This window comes from Alligator mississippiensis, chromosome 11 (genome assembly GCF_030867095.1).
Source record: "Alligator mississippiensis isolate rAllMis1 chromosome 11, rAllMis1, whole genome shotgun sequence".
NCBI lineage: Eukaryota > Metazoa > Chordata > Crocodylia > Alligatoridae > Alligator > Alligator mississippiensis.
The window spans coordinates 5,492,250-5,511,268 of NC_081834.1; the positions used below are offsets into that span (position 1 = coordinate 5,492,250).

The 19,019-nt window shown below is 47.4% G+C and overlaps 1 protein-coding gene and 1 long non-coding RNA gene across 4 annotated transcripts in view; one reads left to right on the forward strand and one right to left on the reverse strand.

Annotated features, from left to right (window-relative positions):
• Positions 1 to 11,497: 11,497 nt before the first annotated feature.
• Positions 11,498 to 12,670, reverse strand: LOC109280640 (uncharacterized). 2 transcript variants are annotated; one of them, XR_002087013.2, is made up of 2 exons: positions 12,458 to 12,670; positions 11,498 to 11,937 (listed from the first exon to the last, which is right to left on the reverse strand). It is a non-coding gene; the product is annotated as an uncharacterized LOC109280640 (long non-coding RNA). The 2 variants fall into 2 exon arrangements; XR_002087012.2 differs by having other exon boundaries at positions 11,498 to 12,117.
• A 102-nt stretch (positions 12,671 to 12,772) lies between these two features.
• Positions 12,773 to 19,019, forward strand: part of DENND4A (DENN domain containing 4A) — a 104,931-nt gene continuing 98,684 nt past the window's right edge. The window contains exon 1 of one of the 2 annotated variants that reach the window (XM_019477468.2): positions 12,773 to 12,834. The gene's annotated coding sequence lies outside the window, so the exon portion shown is untranslated. Of the gene's footprint in view, positions 12,885 to 19,019 lie in introns of both variants that reach the window. The other variant, XM_019477469.2, reaches the window with a different exon arrangement.

The window sequence follows — 19,019 nt, forward strand, 5'->3', positions numbered from 1 at the left end:
CATGAAGTTAGGGGCTGATGCATTACACTGCAGCCTCTGTAAAGATTCCTCGTGCTCACAGTCGCAGTAGGAGTGTAGGCATCTATTATTTATTTAATCTCTATAGCACTATAAATCTACGTGGTAGTTTGCAAACACAAGATCACGTATGTCCTAGAAACGCTGATGGCAGGGATAGATTTTACTGTCTTGAACAGTTCCACTGTAGCTAACGGAGCTACCTATAATGGTAAGCATTAAGCCCCAGGTCCTCTGTTTAACACCAGTTTATTTCAATGAGAGTTAGGCACTTTGGCTCAAATCCTTAAAGGAATTGAAGTGTTTATACCATCAGACATGTAGAGCTAGAAATAATTCACATTTTTTGCCTTGAAGAAACCAGAGAAGTATATACAAGACATGAGGCTAGCATTGAGAAGATGGGGGTATGGAAATTATCAGTGATGAACGAGAGAAATGAGGGACTGGTTGAAGAGGGGATTTTCAGGAGTTCTCGGTGCACGTGGTCAGGGACATTGTTTGAGAGACATGGGGAAACACCCACAAAACATACTTAGCTAGAGTGGGAAAAGAAGGAACATAGGAGCTGGCAAGTACAGGGGGGGGGGGGGGTGCAAAATTCCATCCAAGTCTTTTTTAAGAGAGGAATGGGAGCTTGAATGTGACGCAGAAGCAGAAAGAAAAGCTTTTAAGAGGTCAGTGACCAGCAGTAACTGGTATTACAGACAAACTGGAAGGGGTGAAAGGAGAAGCTTACGGTAATCAGGATAGGAGATGACTAACACAGAGTCAAGGGTCTTAACGGCAGCACAGGACCCAGAGAGGAAGGAGTAAGTTTGGGGCTAGGACTGTGATAGCTGCTCTGGCAGTAGGGATGGCGGTCTCCTGCAGAAGCATGCTCAGTTCAGCAGTGGTGGTGAATACCACGCACAGGGCACTAGGATGTCCTGCTCCATTTAAGGGCTGGACCTGCTAGGGAGAGAGCCGTAGCAGTGAGTTGGGAGCCCCAGCTGCTGGTTACCAGGGCAGCCAGAACGAGCTAGTGAGCTCACACCTGCCAGCGGTCAGCTGACCAGAAGGGGCAGGGCCTGGCTCGTATATAAATCCCAGGCCAGATGCCAGTTCTCTGCCAGCAGCCAAGGGGGAAGGAGCTCTCCCAGGGGAAGCAAAGGGGAGAGGCCTGACTGCAAGTGCAGCTTCTGGCTCTGTTGAGGGACAGAGGATGCCCTATGTAGCTTGAATTACGTTATAGCTGGGCAGCTTAAGTTATGTTATAGCCTTGGGGCTTGCAGGTTGATTTCTGTTTATAAGACTGGTGGTTTGGGTGAGCCTATTTGGGGAAGGAGGAGGCCTTATTGGGGGCCCACTGCAGTGTGGGGGGCCAGCAAGGGCGCGGCATTCGGGCTGCGGAGAGCCCCGGCACCAGCGAGGCAGGGACCGATTCATAGCAAGGCCCAGACCAGACAATGTCAATGCCACCTGCGAGGCTTGGGGCGTGGTAAATGGGCAGTTGGAGCCACGCACATAGCCCATAAGGCTGGGGTGTCCTGTGACATCTGTTTTGGAACAGGACCCACAAGGGGTCCTGTTCCCCACAGGGTCAAGGAAATTCATCAGGACTGTGTTCAATGGGATGTGAAGGCAGCCTCCCTATAGCATAAATCCATCAAGACATGGCAGATGAGAATAGAGGGTGCCCATTGGGCCGAACTGGCATGGTCAAGGGGCCTTGGGGGTAACACGGCCATCCTTAGGGACCCCATCCCATGACAGCCACCAAGGGGGGTGGTGTTCACATAAGGGTGTGAGGGCAGAGTTGATACTTTTACTAGACTAGTTGTGCCACCAAAACCTGGATTCCAAGGTGTGCATAAAGGGAGCAGAGGGACTCTGTGATGTAATCACAATGAAGCTGCTGAGTTCAAAGATTGGGCCTGAAGAGGAATGTTTTAATAATCAGGTGGCCTATGTATATGTCACGGCAGGGTCCTCGTGGAGGGCCGTGATCTCCTTGAGGCCCTCTCACCGCGCTACTCCGGCCCAAGGGCACCCTCCATTCTCGCCCGCCACGTCTTGATGGAATATATAATAGGGAGGCTGCCTTGTGTTTCCTCGGGCCTGTCAGCTCCTGGACCCCTCGTGGGTCTCCCCGTACAATGGGCACTACCCAAGCGCCCTAGCCTTATGGGCTATGCGTGGCTCCTACCAGCCCCTAATACCACGCCCCAAGCCTCGCAGATGTAAAGGACGTTGTCCGGTCTGTCTCTCTACTGTGGCCCACCCTGGGCTCCCTCTCTTACGCCCGGCCTCTTGCTGGGACTCTCCTCTGGCCCACTCTGGGCCTCCCCTGCCAGTGTGGTTCCACTCTGGGACTCTCTAGCGGGCCTCCGGTCCTATGGGCCAACCGCACGGATACCCTCCCTGACTCTGGCTCCCCGCGCTGCTACTCCCTGTCTTCTCAGGGGCAACCGCAGCGGCCTGCCTTGGTCTGAGGGGGATTGCCGCACTAGCCTGCAGCCGGGCTCGCTATGCCCGTGCGCCCACACTGGGCTACTCAATAAAACACAATGGCGTTCCCCCTCTCTGGGGCTCGCCGCACCCACGCTGGGCTACTCAATAAAACACAATGGCGTTCCCCCTCTCTGGGGCTCGCCGCACCCACGCTGGGCTACTCAATAAAACACAATGGCGTTCCCCCTCTCTGGGGGCTCGCCGCGCCCACACTGGGCTACTCAATAACATACAATGGCGTTCCCCCCTCTCTGGGGCTCGCCGCGCCCACACTGGGCTCCTCAGTAATACCGCCCCTTTCCTGGGGCCGGGGGCTATGTTCCCCCACACGCAATCCGGGGTCTCGGTCCCCGTCTGCAACCTACGGGTTGCGCCCGTGACCCACTGGCCACGCTCCTCGCTGCCAGCTGCTCGCGCAGTGGAGTGCAAGCTGTGCCTTCCCTGGCGCTATACCGGGGCTATGCTCCCCCACACGCAATCCAGGGGTCTCGGTCCCCGTCTGCAACCTACGGGTTGCGCCCGCGACCTACTGGCCGCGCTCCTCGCCGCCAGTTGCTCATACACTGGCGTGCGAGCTGCGCCTTCCCTGGCGCTATGTAGATAATGCGCCCTCTTGGCGCTAGGGCACCCCACACTCTCTGGGGTCCCTATAGTTGAGGCCTCCTCCAACTCCTACAGCCTCACCCAAGCCTCCGGGTGTAATAACACAAACACAAAGCAAAACCACAAGCCCCTAGGCTGTAACACAAGTGCAAGCTGCCTGGCCATAACTCCTCATCATAGCTCAAGCCTCCAGGGCTATCCTGAGCTGTACTTGCAACTTAGGCTCCTTCCCATATCTCCGCCGAGGGAGCTCCTGCCTCTCCAGCTGCTGGCAGGGAACTGCCAGCCTGGCCTCAGCCCTGGGCTTTATAAGGGCCAGGCCCTGCCCCCTACAGGCAGCTGGCTCCGCTTGGTTGCTCCGGCAACCCACAGCTGTGCTCACTTGGTTCTGCCAGGGCTCTCTCCCTGGCAGTTTCTCCTCTCTTAGGAGCAGGCACTAAGGTGCCCTGCGACAGTATACTTTTTTGCTTTTGGGAATAAAAAGTGACCTATGGTGCCCTCTAATAGCTTTCTTCTTTGACTGGTTACAGGGTCCCTGCTCTAAGTGAATGGAGAGTACAGCTAACTCACATGGGACTCGGACCTGCCTAGGCATGATCCTAAAAATCACTTAAGCACTTGCTTAACTTAAATCATGCAAATTCTTTATTGAGCTCATGCTGCAGTAATTTCCTGGCTCCAAGCACAGCACCAAGCATGGTAGCACCCTGCTTAAGGCAGAGGGGTTGTGTCCAGGGGACGCTCCTGGCTCTTGCTCTGCAGCTGACTTTGTTCTTGGCTTTCTGCATCGCTTTTGTTAGCAACCCTATGCCTCAGTTTAATCCTTTTGGGAAATGGAAAATGATGACACCCATTTTGCATAGATGTGAGCCTTGAAGCTGAAATCATCTGTGCATGTATGAAGTGCACGGGCAGGCAAGGTTCTTTGGGTAGATGTGATATCTTTTATTAGACCAACTGAGTAGTTGGGAAAAAAGCTCTTAGCAAGCTTTTGAATGCAGTTGCCCTTTGTCAGGCACTGGGAGTGTGAAGTGCAAGAAACTTTGGATTCAAGGCATGATCTGATACAATATATTGTTATAGATGGTAGTGCTTATGACTGTCCATGTGTTACTAATAATTAAATGAAATATCAATAAGTAGAACTAGGCGGGACCACTAATGAATATATGACAAAGGACCATTTTGTATGGAGATGTACTACATGACCTAGCAGAGCTTCATTTTCCTTTAAAAAATATATAGATTTAATATTTAATTCTATTTTAAATGGACTTTGAATGCTCTGAACTTTAAGATAAGCTGTTACTTCTCTGCTTCTTGGTGAGTGTTTTAGCAGCTGTTTTCCATTGTTTTCTCAGTAAAGAAAAAAACCCATGTCACTAACAGGAACCATCAGCAGCATAGAACAAATTGACTTGCCAAGAACATTTCCTCCACTAATGTTATTTATAGTCAAAGTTCATTTTTGCACTGCAAATCAACAGGATAGGTTTGTGCCACAAAATGGCCATTGAACATCCATGAGCCACAGCACTTCACTAACCTTCCTCAAGATAGAAGATGTTATGTAGCTTGTTTGCATTCACAAAAACCTGAGGTTCTTTATGGACCAGGTTCAGGAAAGCGCTCGTGTTTGGAAGAGCACCTAATAAGCTCACGTGTTTTGCTGAAAGGAGCATATAACACACTCACCGTTTACATCTGGCTAAATGGGCCAGATGAGTCTGTCTTGAACAGGGGGGTGGACTAAATGATCTCTGAATGTCCCTTCCAGGCTCCAGCCCTACTATTCTGATTCTACGATTTGTTGCACAACCAGTCACTAATTAATCTGCAGCATCCCTGACTATCTGTAGTGTGATATGGCCCGTGGTGATATCTGAGTTCCTTCCCAAACTGTGTTGATTTATATTTCTCTCCCACTCCTGCAGTTAACAGGGGCTGGACTTTGAGGCTGCTTGGATTTGGTTTTGGGGGGGCAAGATGGAAGAGATCATGCTGTTTTTTGTCCTAGGCTTGGTTGGAGACATGGGTTTGGCATTTTACTCTGAAGAAGCTGAAGTTCCTGCTCATGATCTGTTCTGTGAATCCCAGTCCATGGGCCAGATGCGAAGAAAGCTGTCTGTCCTTAACAGGTTTCACTCTTGGCCACGACTATGCCATTGTGCTAGTGAAATGCAAGTGTCAAATACCATAGGAGGTTCATATCTGAGATGCTGAGGAGGTCTCTCTATGGTAAGATGAGCCACACTCAAGGAGAACTTGGATGAGCAGGATGAAAGACTTTAATTTGACCTGGTGTTTGGGGGGAGAGTGCAACAAAGTAAGCAGAACAGGTGGGTGATATCACTTTGCTTTGCTGAGCATTTTATCCCAGTTCAGCAAAGAAATGAAGTACATGCTTGACTGCAAGCACAAGGGAAATTAAAATAAAATTTTAAGTGACAAATATCCTTTTCCACATGGTACAAAAATAAATTGTAGAGAAGCTATTGCTGAGGCTAAGAGCTAGAACAAGTCAAGAAGTTATTGAAAGGGAAAGGAGTATTTATTTAAATAAGTGTTTGAAGAGAAACAAACCTCCTCTTCTAGGGCATAAGCTGATCTTTAACAGCTGGGGTAGACTTCCCTAGAGACAGATAGCTCCACATCTGTTTACTGCAGGGACTCCCAATTAGAAGTATCCGATGCCAGGCTCTGTGGGACACAAGATACTAGCCTGGGTAGTCCACAGAACTGACTCGGCAGGATAGGTGTTATATTTATTTATTTTTGATGTGTCCTAAACCAAGTGCAGCATGTTAAGGTTGGTGTTTTAATTCCTAAGTACAGAGAACTGCAGAAATGAAAACTTTCAAGGTCTTGAAAGAGGGGGATCATTAGCAGGTTTGCCTGATGGCAGCAGGTGAGGTGCAGCTGTTTCCTTAGCCAGGGCACACATTTGGCACCTGCAGCTGGTTGGATATGGAGTGACGTCAGTAGAATTACTCCAGTGATGAATCTGGCCCCAGGTGAATGAGGTCTTGAAGAACATTTTTCTTTTGTTTGCTTCTCCATCAGGTATTTTTATAGCTGAATACAGTATGTTTCAGAAGATTTTTAAATCCTCTAAGTTTTCAGAACAGCAGAACTATATTACAAGGGTATCATCCAAATAAATCAGCTACAATTTGGGTCAGACTTTTGGCAGGGATGCATCAAGTATTTTCTTGGAAATCTCCATGACAATTTGTCAAAAGAAGCATCCAGTGTTTTCTCAGCATACAAAGTAGCTGTTATGCTTACTGATGTCATTTGGATGGAACGTTGTTTGTATTTCTAGTGAGGTGTCCTGTTGAAGCTTGTTTAGAAGAAAAGAAAGAGCTTTTTCTGTTGGACCACTTCTGAGCAGTGATCCCACATCAAAACCCACCAGCAAATCTCCTTATGTTACCTCAACAGTTCCCAGTTCAGTCGGTAAGTGTCCTGAGTTCATAATTGTCAGGTTTTATCTCCAGATAATGGTCATGTATGGAAATGAGATGCTCTGTAACTGAATGTGGAAGTGATCCCATGATGCTCATTACAGGCTTTGTAGCCTGTTTCATAAATTAGAGACAGGTGGTGGTGTGGGTTGTTTTGGAGTTGATTTAGGTATTTCATTTGGCATGCTTATTTTAACATGCTTTGCATGTGCTGGAGACATTTTATTCATTATAGAAAAGATAAGTTGTTTATATGCATGGAAGGTGACCATTATTGTGTACCAGGTAGTGGTATTAATGAACGAAGGCCTGTTCCTGAGCATAGTTCTGTCTGAGCAATCATAACATTATTTTTTCGTGGAACATCTTACTCTTCCTGTTGTTATTCCGTCTCTCAGAAATGTGACAATTCTGAATTAATTACAGCACTTTATGTTTCTCTGTCAGCTTCCTCTGGAGGCTTTTAATGTGTTCTGCATGCATTACCTATTTCTTAGGGGAATTACTTAAGCAATAGATATGGTTTAGTTACCCATGTGTGACATGTAGGGATATCTAGAATTAAGTGCGGCATCTTAGGATGGGATGTGAGTGTCTCAACCAATGGAAACTTCTTGGGAAGATTAGACATGTGGAACATAATTACTAGATCTGGGATCTGGCCATCATTCTGGGGAGAAAAAGGAAAATGGAAGGTAAAGGCCTCAGATGTCTTGTGTCCAACAGTGACTGGAACCTTGATTTTTATATCAGACTAGTAAGATGGCGCATCCACTACTCCTATATTTCACAGCACAAGTCTGGAACTTGACCTTCTTTAGTGCTTCAGAAGAACGAGCGCCACATGCTGAAATCGCCTACAGATGGACCAAGCAACTGAATCAGAATCCAGTCCTCGGGAAGTATGCACACACATAATTGGTGACTGCAGCAGAGCTGATACTTGCCCTTTGGGGGATAGATGGAGTGGGTAGGGGCAACTGGCATTATTCATCTGTCAAAGAGCATTGTCTTACATATTTAGGCTCTGGAAACTGAGGATATAGTATCCTTGCTGGGGAGTGTGCAAGTATAACTTCTAGTCTGCTATTACCCTGCTAACATGGGCTGAGGGCTTGCCTTGCTTTATGGCTGACTGCAGCGTGCAGAGGAGGATGCTGGTCATGGACAAGAGTTGGTCTTCAGTGTGAGGGGCAGGGCCTGGGATCTCCTCATCCTGTAGGAGAGTACTGCCAATATTTTTTTTTTCCAGTAGCTTTGGTTTCCTCTGGTTTGACACACGACTGCAATCCAGAGGTCTGGTCTAACTGCATGCATTTAGAAGGAGAGATGCACAGCATCCAAATCTGCTCAATGTTACATAGACCAAATGTCCAAGTCATGGCCACAAAGCCAGGCACAATGGCAAAATTGGCTCTTGGGTTCCCCCTGGTTTGTGCCATCAAATGTATTTCAGTCTCTTGACACGTGCTTGGGGATAAAGAAAAAAGGAAGGAATTTGTCTCCTAAGTCAGTTTGTCAAAGATCATAGAGGTTTCTGCCTCCCTCTGCAGCCTGGGGTATGGTCCTTCTCTTGGGATCTTCTGAGCATACATTCATCAACCATTTCCCTCTTACTGCAGTGGGAGGCATTGGCAGTGCCCTTGGCTCCCCTACTGTTACTTATAGCATGTAATAGGGTGTTTGTGATGCCTAGGATATTGTTTCTTGTGGTTGTGGGCAGGAGTTTGCAATATCAATTTCAGGGGAATTGCCTGGGTTAAGGATTGCCAGTGAATGCAGGGGACTGGACATGATGGCCCAGGATGTCCTCTGCAATACTATATACTCCTTTGTTTAGGAGTTCAAGTGCTTCTAGCTGCCAAAGGACTGCATAAACCTTCCATGGAAGGCCTGGGCTAGGAAATATACTCGGGATGGACAAATTTGTTCATTGTACTCATGCAGACTGTTCAAAGATGGAGACTCGCACCCTAGTAAACTGCAGCGTGATCAGGCCTTGTATGATCCCTTTGCACTGGCACAGATTTCATCCTTGCTCGTTTTGGGGGTTGAATTCTGCAATCAAGAAGCAGAAGGGGCCTTTTATGAATCCCTTGGTTATGACATATAGCAGTCTCAGTCCTGTGGGCAAGATTTCAATTGATTTCAGCAACTTTTGGATCAATCCCTCCATTTATTTTCTCATATTTTTAGCTCCTTTTTGCAAGCTCTACATCTAGATGAGTGTTTGAAATTCGAGGCATTTTTTTTCCATGCATGATATTCTGTTGCCTGTTTTATAATTTATAAAGCTGTGAGTTTCCCCGGAGTATAAAAGCCTTTCAAAAAGACTGCACTGGAAGCAGCAAAGGGAAGGGTGACTGCACCATTATACTGCTGCATCATAATATTTAAATACTCTATTTCTTAATCCTTTCTGAAACCTTAATCATTCCAACCAAGAATAGTCTCTTTATGTCAAAAGGGATCGATGCCAAATTTTTAAGCATGCATATTTTAAAGAAGTCCTCCTGAAAATGCTGCTTATTTTTGGTGGGATAATCACCAGCCAAAACCTCCATTTCATTGCATAACTCTCAAGATGTAGATACATTATCGTACTGTAAGTGGGTTACTGGAGAGAGCACAGCAGTCTATCATTTGAAATGCAGAGTGTTGTTTTGTCGGTTACAAGTTTTTATAATTATCCATTATCATGATCTTTGCAGTAATTTTTCCCAAAGTTATAGGTGTGTTACACCTTTTAACAAGATATTCTGCCAGGTTCTTTTGGAACCTGATTCCTCCTCTCTTACACTGGAGCCAATTTAATGAATCGGGAAGATAACTGGTGCAAACGTAGCCAGAATAAAGCCAAAAGCGCTAGGTCAAAAAACTACAGCAGTCTTGCCAGTGACATCCATTTGTAGAGGCAATAATAATGGTAATTTGTATTTTTAGTCATATTTAAGCTCTTTGCATATACTGGGTGCATCTACACAAGACATTTACTGGAGAGTTGCCTAATTAATCCACAGTAAATGTCTCTGTCTACATCTGCGACCCTATTATGCTGCAGGACACTAATAAACTCCGTAAACACAAGTACTACCCTGCTGTGGAGTTTTTTAATGTGCAGCAATCTATCTGTAGACATTGACCCAGCTGGCTGGGGCAAAAGGATGCTTCAGTGCAGGGGCTGCCTGCCAGCTAGCCCTGCACTGGAGCACCCCTGTGCCCCAGCCAGCTCCTCTGCCGGACATTGAGCTGGGTCAGAGGAGCCCCAGGCTGGCGCGCTGACCCCCCGCCAGCTGCAACTCCATGTGCTGCAGTCCTGGGTGCACATTCGAATGGCACACCCGGGAGCAATAAACTCCAGCGTGATATACACTGGATTTTATTGCTGCACATTAATATGCACTTGTAGATGCACCCACTGAGTAGTTAAACTTTATAATGCAGGGATAACGTTTGTTGAAGCAGGGTACTGCGACTCCAGAATGCTAGGCTCTATTTCTGGCTGTGTTGCTGACCATCTGTCTTGCTTCAGTCTACCCATGCGTAAAAGGGACTTAAAATAAAATAAGCTATGATCTAAAATTTACTTTAGAACCACAAGTTAGAAATTATGGTATGCAACATGGACAAAACATGGTTCTGTGGTTGCTGGCCCACAGACGCTCTGTAAATCTCATCTCCTTGGTTGCTGCCTTGGGGAAGCTAAATATGACTGACAATACTCCACCCAGGATTTCAAAGAGTGGAGGAAACCAACTTAGGTGGCAATTTGTTGTCCTGCCTAATTTACTTAACCCTTACTTACTATGCAAAGTAAAGCGATGAGCTGAAGCTCATTGGAATTTATAGGAAAACTCACTGAACTTTGGACTGGGCTTCCAACAGGTGCGTACTTGGGACAACGGGCTTTTGCCCAGAGTTCTCTAATATTTTGTTGAGGGAAAAGGCTTTGCTTGTCTGACAAATAGACCACTTCAGTGTAATGAGCCTGTAAGAGTAGCATACACAGTATCTAGGTCTCTAGTGGCATGGGAACCCTATTCACTGATGCTGGTCTTCCTTCTATGACAAATACAATACTATAGCCATTATTTCTCCTAGTTCCTTTTACAACATGGCATTACACAGAACCTCGTGGAGACCATCAATGACAAGCTAACCATGAAGACTTTCAAACCAGAATTAACATGAGGGAGGTAACCTGGTGGCCCAGAGGGAAAGGACTGTAACGGAGAATAAAAAGGCTATGCAGTAGTAGTGGAGAGCTCTGGGCAGAGAAGGTGCCATGAATGACAAAGCAGAGCGAGCAGAAGAGAAGTCAGGGGTTTGGTGCAGGGGATGAGGAGGAAGGGACAGAGGGTGTTATGCATTAGAGAAGCAGGATGGACAGGAGCAGTGATCTGACAGGATAATTAGACAATCAGGAACCATCTGTGCCAGGCACATTAGGGTCATGGCTCATGACTGGGCTCCTAGCCTATCTGCAAAAAAACCCCTAACGAAGTCAATAGTGGGTATAGATCAGGGAGGCAGGGCTGAGACTGATGGGATGGATCAAGGGGGTCAGACTCACGGGGTGCATAATCAGAGGTGTATAAGCAAGGGCTGTATGTTTGCTATGATGGCAAAATCTGCCTTGGAATCTTCCCCTTCCCGGAGAACTAGCATCCAGAAACCTCAGCTTCCATTGATAAATAACACATTTTTCTCCTTATGACTGCGAGGCCACAAAGCAATAGTGTGCTGGGTTTGCAGAGAGCCTGAAACAATAGCTCTGAGAGATGTAAACAGCTCTAGTAACCAGGGTTGGGTGCGAAGTTATGAAACCGGAAGAGGGCACCACAATGAAAACAACGTCAAATGCTCCATTTGGTATCAAATTAGGGGCTCAACTTCACAAATGACAGTGCTCAATGTCATACTGAATGCAATAAACACCTCTATTTAAAATGCTGGTGTATTGGAAGGTGCCACGGGATTTAGCGCTTGCCGCACCACAGAATCGCAGCCGAAAGCAGAATACGTTGCCTTGAGTATCGATCCCTTGGTTTCTGCTCGTGTGTGGGATAAGGGTGTGTGGTGCGGCAAACGAATTGACCTCTCTTGGAAATACCAGGATCAGGCGTTGTGTTGCTGTACAGCTCCAGCGCAGGGACGACTCTCCAGCACTCGACAAACAGCGGTGCGCTGCCCGCTCGCACAAAAACGGGTCCAGCATGGCTTGCGCTCGCAGACCCAGCTGAGGAAAGCAGCCTGCACGTTCAGGCCGACCTCACGTCTGTCCCCAGCATTGCACACGTGGGTCTACGCGAAGAGCGCGTTCAGTTTGGTCCATTCTCTCTGGGGTGTTTCGGGTCTGAAAAGGACATCGCGCATGAAAACGGGCACGTAAAATAACACCCGGCCTTTTTAGCTCCGACTTCCTCTGGGTCAAAGCTATCGTCCAGAGAGACGAATGAATCGACTCGCGTTTTGAACGACTTCACGTTAACATCCGATTTATTTTTCCTGTTTTGTAAGCAGGGATCCTGGTTTCCTGCGGAAAAACAGGAAAACACGGGTTTCCCCTTTTAGCAGAGAAACCCGCTTCTCCGCAGCCTGCAAGGAAACAGGGTGGGAAACCCCAGCTCTGGGGGGGAGGGGAGGGGAGGGGAGGGTTGGGGGGCAACGGAGGGGCACCAGCAGCGCTAAGGGAGCGGGTCAAAGCTGCAGGGGGCTTTTTGTCTTAATAACGGAAGTTGGGGGGGTTTAATCAGAGAATTTGCTGCTTTTTTTGTCAGAGAATTTGCGATTTTTGTATCGGAGAAAACCAGGACCCCCGCCTGCAGACAGGCGGCCTCGCGGCCCTCCCCTGCCCCGAGGGGCACAACACCCACCCCAGCCTCGTGCTTGCTTTGAGTGACGGCGACGCCTCCGACTCCCCCCCAGCCGGGCTCCCGGGTTTCTGTCGCGAGGGACTGTCGTCCCTCCCCGCAGGCCCACGGGGAAACACGCCGGCGGCTGGGGGGGGAGTGGGGGTCAGTAACATCCCGCTGAGGCGGCAGCCAAGATGGCGGCGCGCGGGGGCGGGGCCTGATGCCGGGGGCGGGGCCTGGTGTGTGGTGGCGGCGTCTCCGCCCCACACAGCGCGGCGGGGGCGGGGCCTGGTGTGTCGTGGCGGGAGGGGCGGAGCCACCCATCCTCCCCCCCGCCGCCCCGCCCCCCCCCACGGCGCGGGTCGGGGCCGCGTGGGAGCTGTCAGCGCCGGGAGCGGGTAAGCGGGGAGGCCGCGGGGCCCAAACCGGGGGCCCCTCCCCCACACAGGTGCAGCCCCCCCCCCCCCCCCCGGGAAGCGGCCCCTGACACGCGTGCGGGCGCTGAGGCGGTTGGCGGTCTCCACCCTGCCTGAGGTGGGAGCAGGGCCTCCCCCCCCCCCCCGGGGGACAGCAGGGAAACCCGGTCCCCCCGGGATCCGGAGGGAAAGGCCGTGGGAACGGGGGGCAGAGATGATGATGATGATGATGCCTTTCCTCAGCCCTTCGCTCAACAGCTGCCGCCCTGCCCTTGGTGGCCGCGGGGCCCCGGGGACCGGGCTCCGGGGACCGGCACCGCCGCGCGCCCGTGACGTTGTTGGAAATTGAACTAACTCCAGCCGCGGGTCGGTGCCGGGGGGGGGGGCTTTTCCCGTGCTTCTGCCTTCAAAAAAGGCTACGGGGGACATCCATCGTCTCTCCTTCTCCGAATGATTCAGCCGAGAAGCATTTGTTTCCCGGGGGTGTTTTGGCGAGTCCACACGCTCGTTTTCGGGAAGTCGTTCGCACCGAGGAAGCAGACGAGGAAAGGGGGTGAATCCTGATTTGAGTGTCGCGTGTGCAAGCCCAGCCTCGTCAGGATCTTCACTTTCGAAACGGTTCAATAATGGACAGCCTGGAGGATCGTCTGGCTGTCAAGCGCCTGTTAATTTTGAAGGGGGGTGTCGCCGGGTTGGTCTAAGGAGGTGAGGCAGACAAGGTTTTTTGGGTGAATCCGATCTCTTTTATTAGACCAACTTAAAGAGTTGGCAAAAAAAAAAAAAAAAAAATTCCAGCTATTTAAGTTGGTCTAATAAAAGAGATCGGATTCACCCAAAAAGCCTCGTCTGCCGCTGGTAATGTTGAACGGCTGTTTCACGGGCTGTCCTGCCCAATACGTGCGGGTACCGTCGGGATGCTTGCGATTCTTGGCATCCACTTCCTTTGTATGGGAAATGGGGCATGAAAGCTTTGATGTCAGGCTTGTAAAGCAAACAAAACATTGCATGGAGGCTGCAGAGAGAGAGAAGGGGTATAAAGGTTAATCTGCGCCCCATCCTTAAGAGTTTCTGATATTATATTTTTTTTAACGATGGACTCAAGCCATCCCTCGAATTCATACACTTTATACACCGAGTTGTGTGGTACAGGTCTAATAATCGGTGTTTTTAAAACAGTCTGAAATGTGAGAGGCTGGGGAGGTAAGAGACCTCCTGTAAGATGTAGAGCAGCTTCCACTCCTGTTGGGGCAGGCTTCACCTACATCCAATCGAGTCAGGATCATTCCCTCCTAAATATCCAATTATTGGAAATTGGCGCAGAAAATAAGTCTGGCTGGCAGCTTCTTTGCCTGGGGTTCTGTATGGGCCGTTCAGGAGTCGTACTTCTATACAAATAAGATTCATGTGCTTGCGACTTTGCTCTCTTGACATTTAAATGTTTTTTTTTGGAGGCTACTTGCTCCTCAGTCTGTGGTTGTGTAGCATTTCTCTAGCACCTCCTGAAATTGCTGTGTGCTAGAGGTAATATAAAGGTAAAGCTTTATGTTAATCAGCCTGTTTGTATATAGAAGTGGCAAAAGTATCAGAAGCTGACACCCTTCTGAGTGTAGGGTCCCCCCTTGCTCTCCTCCCTGCTCCAGCTGATTTCTTAGGCGTATTGGGGAAAAAAATTTTCTGTAAGAGTTTCCTAGTGTAGGTGAGGCTTGTGTTTGTGCTCCTGGGACTTTCTGCTTGAAAGAGAAGGCAGAGGGAGATGGTACGGGCCCCGGCACACTTGCTGTAACTGATGTGGATGTAATGAGTTTACTTGAGCAATAGTTCTAATGCTGGTATCCAACATGGGTTTCTCACTGGGAATTATGAGGCATCAGCATTAATAAATGGGCCGTTTATTTGTTTGCTTAATGTGAGACAAGTTAATTAGCAATCTATTTACCTCAAGGTGAGTTTGTACTGCAGGATAGGATGACTTATCTACCTGACTGTTCATCCATGTGCATTCTCTATAACAAGAGGAGGCAATATTCAGACTTATTCCAATTGGTGGATTCTCAAATGAGAATATTTGTAAACTGTAAATGAGAAGATGTAATGTTATTAACAAAGTATTTGATCTTCCATTTATTTGGCATGTAGTTTTTTATTGCTAGAATCAGTACAAAATGTAAGAGCCAGAACAAGTTGAAGGACTTCATAAAAAGAGTAGCTGCAGGAACAGCTATAACCATGGGGAGCCAAGTCAGTGTACTGTAGGAAGTGGGATCCTTCAACCGTTGCCTGGTTTAGCTGCGCTGCTGAAAGGGTTTTGCAAACTGAAGTTCATAAGAAATTTGCTTTGTCGGCTGTCCTTTCATCTCATCTGTGAACATATTTCGGAGGCATGTTGGCAATGTGATTATGAAAACGTGGAGCCTAGAACAGATTGCACAATCTACATCAGGCCTAATGAAAAAGATGATGATGTAATCTTTGTTCAAACTGAATGCTTTTGCTCCTGGTAGTGAAATAGCGGTTTCTAAATCTTCCTGTTTGACATAGCAGGTAGGGAATTTAAACAATACAACTTCTGCTGCCTTGCAGAACATGGTTTTGAAACGTTTGTTCTGATGTGTTTGGGGAGGGCCTGAGAGCAAACTTCCCTGAAAAGAATTCGGAAGAATTGCCCAACATGCTTCTTGTAAATAACATCAGTCTTTAAAAATTATGGGTTTTGTTTTCCCGGTTTATTTAAGGGAAACAAGATGGTAATAAGCTGATGGAGAATAGGTTTAGGTTAGATATCAGAGAGCAATATTTTACAATTAGGGTGGCCAAAATCTGGAACCAACTTCCCAGGGAAGTGGTCCTCGCCCCTGCATCGGGCAAATTCAAGAGGAGGTTGAACGATCACCTGCCTGGGGTCTTGTGAACCCAGCATTCATTCCTGCCTGCGGCAGGGGGTCAGGCTAGATGATCTGTTCAGGTCCCTCCTGACCCTAGCTACTGTGAAACTGTAAGTTTTTTTCAGTCAGCAATGATTTTCAAGTAACATACAAATTTTAATATTTCCAACCAAAAGTATGTCAGGCGTTTTCATATCTCAAAATGGCAAATTTCAATTTGTCAGCTGACAGTAATGTAAAATCTCAGCATGTTTTGCCTAGTGCTATATAGTGTAGAGAGAACTAATATTTTTGAAGAAAAATAAGGCTATGCCTGCAGAGAGGGGGAGGATTGATGGTGGTTTAAATCCTAGGGCTGAAACATGGTCCCTCCCCATCTCCTCCATTGTCTCTAGGTGGCCTTAGACAACAGTGTGTAGTTCCCCGCACCCTTGTGTAACATGTGCGCAATACTTGCTTTACTGAGGTGCTGTGAAAATTTATTACTACTCTAGTTGGTGCAGTAGGCTGAGATCTAGTCTGATGGATTAGATCCCCTTTTGAGCTACCCGTGGCGTTCCTGTCCCTTGGAAGAGCTGAACACCTGCAGCTGGATACTGAGCTCTCCATTGAAAGTTACTTAAATTAAGTACCTAAACATGAGCTGAACTCCCTGCAAATCTGACTCCAGGTGATCGGTAGCCTCTAAAGGTGTTAAGTACTTCCATGCTCAAGTTTAAATATACACTACCTGCCCATTCTCAGGAGTGCTCTGAGCTTTTGTTAATTAAGGAAATACAGACTTTATTTGTAATAGCTTCCCTTTGCTATGAGCGTGGTTACTATTGAATCTGGTAAGATCTTTAGTGGTGCTCTTTCCTTTATTTTGATCGTATTTTTCCTTCTAAAACTCAAATCCGTACTGTTGCAGGATGACTAAGTGTGCCATATCCTCTGAACAGTAGGGAATAAACTGAATAGTCCTTGAAGCTGTCAGGCTAAACGACACCTGAGCAAAACAGGCATTTCCTCTATAGCATGCAGCCCTTGGGACCGTTCTCCAGTTCCTTCTCCTGTTGCACATTTGCCCCTCACATTGTGTTCAGACATGCTGCTAGGTTGATTGAATAGCCTCATGAGTGCAATACCGAAGTGACATTGCAACAAGGTTTTTTTTCATGTTTTCTTGAAAGACACTGTCCAAGTTTGTAACAGTGTGTAGCATTTTAGACTTTTCTGACTTTTAATATAAACTTAGAGTGCCAAAGGAAATATTAATCTTACTTGCTGATAGCATGTTTTTCTTCAAGATAAGGAAACTTAACAAGCTGTCTCTCTTTGTAAGAAGGGCTGTTACGTCGTGTACTCCAGTGCTGAAGAAAGGTTGTGCACTTACCTGAATGTGGTATAAACCAGGCTTGTTCACAGCAGCAACAGGGTAGGCTTTTTCTAACCCACAAAGGACATTTGCCTTGTTTCTCAGAGGGCCTTGTGGTTCCAGCCTTGATATAGACTGGACATAGTACCAGGCTGCTTTAGGAGCCTTGAAATGAATGGCTCCTACTCAGTTTAATCAGGTATACAGTGTAAGGTAGTATGGTTTAATTGTAAGGGAGACAGTGCATCCAGAGGGTTTTCGGGTACTTATTTGGTTTATGCACTTAACTTCAGTTGTCTGCACATTGATTTGTTATGTTTTTAGCAATGCACAAATAGTGGAACCAGCATTGTATCAGGCAGCTAAGCAAATGTATGTGGTTATCTGAGCTCTCTAAAAGTGGAATGTCCACTTCAGCCCACTTAATTCCCATTTGTTTTAAAGGATGAATATGTAAGTGGAGAGGTAAGAATCTACATAGTAGTTTGAAACAGGCTTCTTCTGTCTGTTACACGGTGCATTGTTCTATGGGCAATAATGGTATTGGTGATCAGTGCTCTGCCTGATGGGTAAGAAGTATATAACCTTTTTTTCTATAAGATCGGAGGCTGAATGTTCCAGTGGTGCAGAAAATTGCCTAGCCTTTGTTCTTCAGATGTCCTTTAAAAAGTTCAGCCTCCATACACCTGAAATATGGACGTGAAGGCACCATTGACGGGTGAACTAAGGATATGCTGCACAATGGCCCCAGAAGCTGTGCAGCCACAACAGTGTGGTGCTCTATTCAGGCTAATTCACCCTGCTGAGATGGGAAAGGGTAAGTTCACCTGGGCAGAGCACCACATCAATACAGTTAGGCTACCCCTGGCACGTCTGTGGCATACAGAGATACAGAGTTCAGGCTGTGCCAAATAAAAAAGAAGATCAGTTTTCCTATGAAGAGAACAAAAACGTGGTGGTGCTGTTCTCTTGACCCACCCAAGAAAGGTTATGAGCATCTAAAAAAAAATATATGTTTCCCTTTCTGTTCCCTCTACATGCGTCTCTCGCAAAGTACTTGCTGTATGCTCTGTCAGATGTTGAAGCGAGTACTTTGAACCCTGCCTGTTAAAGAGGAAGGGACTACTTGATTAATTTATGCCCTAGTTCCGTTGCCCCACGTTTACTTATTTGAATTGGGGTGGGAGGGATCCTATGTTCCTATTTAGACAGTAATTTACTTTTCCAAGCCAATTGGAAAAGTAAAGTGTCTTGATGCGTTTGGAAAAAAGAAACGTTTTCTGTCTAGATCCTGACCTAGCTCCCTTTGTGAAAGTGAGGCACGGCTCTGCTACTCATTACATCTTGCCCAGATCATTACGTTAGCTGCTTTTTCGTGTTGGGGATTAAACAGGTTTTATTGTTTCTCTCTTAAAGTGTCTCTTACCAGACCACTTCATGTCTTTCTATTGGCTGAATAATTATGAACACACCTGCTGATTCACGTGTGCTTGTAGGGTTGATTCCTGCTTATACAAGTACAACTTCTCTGTGCTGGTATAGCTGGTAGCAGCCCTGCTACCTCCTGAGACAAGCTGTGCTAGTAGATTAGCCCTTTTGCTACTCTAACTATACCCTGGTCAACATAGCCAGCTGGCAAAAAGCTCTTAGTGTAGTTAGCTATGCCAAGAGGTGTTATCTGTGAGTGACAGCTATGCCCAGAGCAGTCTGTAGCACGGAAAGGGCTAGAGGCCATACTCTGGGCAGCTCTAGCATACTGGGGTGGCAAAAGTAATTGAGGGGAGATGAGAGAGGTAAGGGAAGGGGATATCCTGTACCTCACTTCACATGTAAAGAAGGCTGCTCTTGCGAGAAGGCGGCCTGTCAGGTGTTGGGCAGAGTCTGCGTGTGGCTGCAACGGTGTGAAGCTTAGGAGCAGGCAAGAATCG